Genomic DNA, 5,345 nt, shown 5'->3' on the forward strand with positions numbered 1-5,345 from the left:
TTGATGAATATGATAAAAGAATTCAGTGAATTTAAAGAACACACAAACAAGGTAATCATAGAGCTGAAGGAAAATAGGGATAAACTTCTGAATGAATTCAGAAACGAGCTGGAAATATTGAAGAATACTCAGGCTGAAATGCATAAGGAGGTGAAACACTCAGTAAACCAATTAGAAATGACAGGAGAGAGCCTCACCAATAGGATGAATGAAATGGAAAACAGAGTACAACTAGGAATATTTAAAGCATACCTTTAAAATGGTAAGTCCATCAGACTAACTAACAGAATAAGATTTAAAAATTAAAAGTATATATGAAAAGCTTTTCCTTAGCTCTGGTTTTATATTATTTCCTAAGGTCAACTCTGACTAGTTCTTAAATAGTAGGCTTCTATTTAACAGCATAATTGCGTTTATGTCTTGAGTTTTATTCTAAGCACAACCATTTGCAGAGGTGAATCTAGAGGAAAGTTTGGCTCAACTGATCTGTTTACCAGGGTAAACCCTCAGCTGGGCCAGTGTCTGAGAAGAGCCTTGAGGATGTGTTAGAGCTCATTAGAGAAGGATTGGAGAGGTTGCCTAAGGCTGGAGGTACACCTTGAGAAGTGTCAGGAAGAGAATTTTCTTTCTCTGGATAATATTGTTGTGGATACCCTATTGCTAATACCACCACAGGGCCCCAGTGGGAGGTGGTTTCTTTGAGGAGATTGATTTACTATGACATCATAGGTCTTAGGTGATTAAAAATGGAGATTTTCTCTTGCTATATTTGATACAATGTTTTTCTCTTGATTGGACGTCCCTTCATTTTGTAACACTTTTACTTTGTTTCATCTTGGTGCTATGAATCAGGAGAGCATTCTTCTCATTCTTGCCCAGGAAAGGTGTAATTTATTATTATTTCTGGTATAAATACAAATAGTATCTACTTTTACATTCAAAAGTGCTTCAATCTGGAGTTGGTGAGACGTCTCAGTGGGTAAAAGCGGTTACTGCACAAGTCTGAAAAGCTGAATCCAGTCCCCAGTATCATTTATTAAAAAGAGAGAACCAACTCTCCCAAGTTGTTCTTTGACCTCCAGATGTATGCTGTGGCATGTACACACCCATACTTATATTATACACATGTACACATACAATAAAAAATTTAAAACGTGGGGCTGGAGAGATTCCAGCTAACAACTGTCTGTAACTCCAGTTTCAGGGGATCTGACAGACTTCTAACCTTCGTGGGCACTGCACGACACAGGTGCACTTACCTACATGCAGGCATAATACTCATACGCATAAAATAAACATAATAAATAAAATATTTTTTAAAAAAATTTAAAAACTCTTTAGAAGTGCTTAAATTTTCATGACAACATACCCTGAGTTATGAGGTAAGAGGAGGGGGTTGAAAGTCTCCCCCTCTGCGAGGAGGCTGAGACAGTGAATCTGTGTCATGCATCTTTCCTTCAGCTGGCTGATTTCTTACTCCTCCACCACAATGCCTTTGGAAACAACTTGTCCTGGACGCTGACATGAACATGAATTATGCCCATTACCCACTTGTGCTTTAAGGACTGCCAGATGCAGCAAGCCCATTCCACTGAGGTCTGATACAGCTCTTCATGGCTTCCCATTTTATTTTCAAGGGAGAATGAATTGTTCTAAGTGGGGCCCTTTAAGCTGAACCTTTCAGAAATATCAAGCACCTTAAGGTCTTTAGGATGCTGAATCTCCTGCAGGCCAGGCATGAGTTAGAAAAAGTTGACTTCAAGAATTGAATAGACTGTATTTATTCTGACATTCATCACATTTTCTTTGTTCTTTTAGCCATGGTCTCTACACATATCTATTGAGCACTTACCATATCTGGTACTCTGATGAATCTTGGGGGCACAGGATTGAATAAACACAGTTCTTGACCTTAAGTACCTTTAGAGAGGGAGACAGAAAAAGAAAGCTCAGGCTGGTTACAGTTTCATATGATATATCTCAATTAAAGTATATGTAATAGAATGGTATAGAAATAGAGGAATGACATCCAAATTGGTTTCGAAAAATCTAGAAATGCTTCTGAGAATGACTATACCTGGATTTTCCCTCTATTATAAAAGATTCTAAGTGAAACCTTCTTGCATTTTATTGCCATGTAGTTTGAGTTTTATAGACAACCAGCTCAGATGAAAATTGAGGTTCAGGAATATTGTTCTGACTCTCCAACACTGAAAAAGAGGTTTTATAATGCCACTCTGGTCTGTATACATTTACATCAGGGGTCTCACTAAAATGTCTCTGTTCTTGAGAAGAAGCCATAAAAGAAATAACAAGTCTGCCTAGCATACAGCTACATCAATTCAGAAACTTGATTAAGGCAGAAGCTTTCTAACAATTGGCATGTTCTCAAATAGAGAGTGACAGTGAGAGAGAGAGAGAGAGAGAGAGAGAGAGAGAGAGGATAGTCCATCAAGAAGAATATCTCTAACTAGTTAAAAATCTACCTCAAGCAAATCTTAAAGAATGTTTCTTCAGTTTGGCTGATTAATTATGATACTTTGATTAAAATTAAATTGGGTTATCAACTAAAATGGAGACCCTGAGCACTCCTAAGTGCTTGGCTGCATTCCAGGAGAGGATGAACACATTCAGAGAGATTTACTTGGGAAAGTCATGTTTAGCCAATAGTTTGGTAATTTCTAGTTGGGAGTGTCAAATATTTGAATCTGAGAAAACAGAAGAGCCCTCTGGTAAGATAACTAAATCTTTAGCATTTTCCCTGGAAATGTCACTGTTTTAATTGTACACCTAATTGAGGATGTTTCTAATTGAAAGGACAAATTTCCATAGAATAATCACAAAGAAAGTTTATTTCAAGTCCCACCTTGGAATATGACAACTTTGAGAATGAACAACTTCAGCATCCAACGAGAGACAATAATTGGTGAGTGCATTAACTAACGGATGAGAGGCTCCTCGGCCACCTTTCTATGTGACAAGAAAGACACCCTTTTCCATAATTAATATTTATTGGAACATCTATGTGTGCCAGGCTCTGTATAAAGGCACTGTAGAGCCAGATTAACTAAGTCACGCACCTTACCTTGAACAGTAGTACAACCCCCAAAAATCTATTTCAGTGTCTTCAGTGCCCTAACAAGTGTTCAGAAAGAAGAATGCAGTAGAGTTTAGGAGATAAAATGCTAGTTCTAAGATTGTAGACCAGCTTCCCCAAGGAGGTGCTGTGTAAAGAATGTAGGAAGGGGGGAATTTCCATGGTAAAGGAAGGATCAGGGGTCTTGGCACGGAGAGCTCCATGAGCCTTCTTACCGACATTGCCACACTCACGATAGTGCTTCGACCGGAGTTGATGGTGGAGCGTCACTGGGTCACACCTCCAGAGCCGTGCTGAAGAGACAGGTTTCGTTTCTTCTTGTGTGCAACAAACACAATGGTTTCCTGCTGTAAGGACTGTCAGCTCATTGAACAGGAAGTGCTCATTAGGGTACAGTCAGGAGTAGCTTTGCGCCACCACTGTCCTCTAAGCTGCTCTGTTTCTCTCTTTAAATTGGGAAGATTTCATAGCTTTTTGTCACATTCAGTTAAGAATAATCAGAAGCTCATTAGAAAGTCTAATATCCAATGACCCAAAATTCTAATTTCTTAGTTGAGGAAGGACATCTTAACCACAGCTGAACTTGGCTGTGGAGACGCTGTGGGGTGGGACAAGCCTCTGGGCCAGGACTAGGTTGACACCTTTTGAAATTTTGCTGCCCAAGTTCCCCATCGTGGCTTCAGCTCAGCCGGTTCTAATTCTTTCTCCCATTGTTTGCTGTCCCCTGTTCATTATGCTATGTGCTTTGAGGCAAGGAAGAGAGGCGGGACAGAGAGGAACAGACTTGCCTGTCGTTTTGCTACAGCTGTTGTTACTGGTCGTTAATACCCTTTGAGTAGCAGACACCCAAATGCACTGCAATGTGCTTTGGCGGACTTTTTGAGGCTGGTGGACCTTAGAAACTGACAGCTCCCCCATGTATGTTTGCATACTGTAGCTGAAGTCTTTGGCCTCCTCCTCAGTTTCAAAGCCAATTGAATAACCCACATAAGGAGGCAGAATTGTCTGGAAGCTGCTGACTTGTGGCTCCAAGGCCCCTCATGTGAATAGGCTCCAACGAAGGACTCAGGAAACCCTCAACAGTGTGTTCACGTAGCCATATGCTTTTGTAAAATTTGTAAGGGTAGTTGTAATACAATCGGTTAAGAATGAAATCCCTCGAAAACACATCCTCTAAGGCCTGTTGATTTAGAAATCTCAGTGAGAAGTTTGGGAAACTGGCTAAAGAGAAGTTGAATTGGAGATTCATTTACTGTTTGGTGAGATACATCTGTGTGATTCATAAGTGACAAACTTTTGTTAGCCATTCAGCTGTAAATGACTTCCATAAAGATTCCTGTCACGTTATAGGATGGAGTTTGCAAAAAATCACCAACACCACTCTAAGAAAAGTAGCAAGGTAAATTTTATTTTTCAACCAACCCGGCTGCCTATCTCCGGAGTAGAAGCAGCCCTGATGATTGTCGGGTCAGAGTTTTTATAGGATTACAGAAATATTATTCAAACAGGACATCTGTGAACCAATCAGGTTTGTACAACATAGCAGAACTTTGAATCTATTAATCAACAACCAATCATTATACAGACAAGTGATACAGTCATATAACTTGGCAATCAACTTTGTAATTTTAAAATTAGTCAACTCCCTAGCCATAACAAGTATAGTAAGAAAGCTGGAATCAGCAGTTACCGGGTAGTCACACAATAACATAACAAGGGTGGTCTTAGGCCCTGTGTCAAGGTGACCCAAGATAGCAAGCAGATTACAGAAGTGAAAACAAGCTGGTTAGCCAGATGTATAATGTCTGGAATTAGCACATTCCATGATTCATGGCTAGGACAATTTCCCAAGACCCGAGGTTGCCCCCCTTTTCCTTTTGGTGTGGAGCAAAGTTGCTGCTGAAATGGCTCTGAACAAAATGGAGTAACTGAGGAAAGTTTGCTGAGCCAGTTTATTTGTTGATGATATTATGTCTCATGGTTACTAGGAAAAAATACAAAGTTAAAAGATATTAGAAAGATATGGGAATGGAGATATTTTACTAAGAAGGATTTATGAATGAAGATTATGATGGTTGGATATTTCCAGAATTAACAAAAGGAAAAAAATGAGAAAGTCTAAGCAAGTAATAAAGGTCTGTGTAGGTTTAAAGATGTTATTAAGGAGGATTTATGTATAGGATAAATAAAAAAGCCTAAGCAAGTGATAAAGGTCTGTATAGGTTTGTTAGGATTTATCAACAATGGT

Source organism: Nannospalax galili, unplaced genomic scaffold (genome assembly GCF_000622305.1).
Source record: "Nannospalax galili isolate Female #2095 unplaced genomic scaffold, S.galili_v1.0 scaffold52, whole genome shotgun sequence".
Taxonomy (NCBI): Eukaryota; Metazoa; Chordata; class Mammalia; order Rodentia; family Spalacidae; genus Nannospalax; species Nannospalax galili.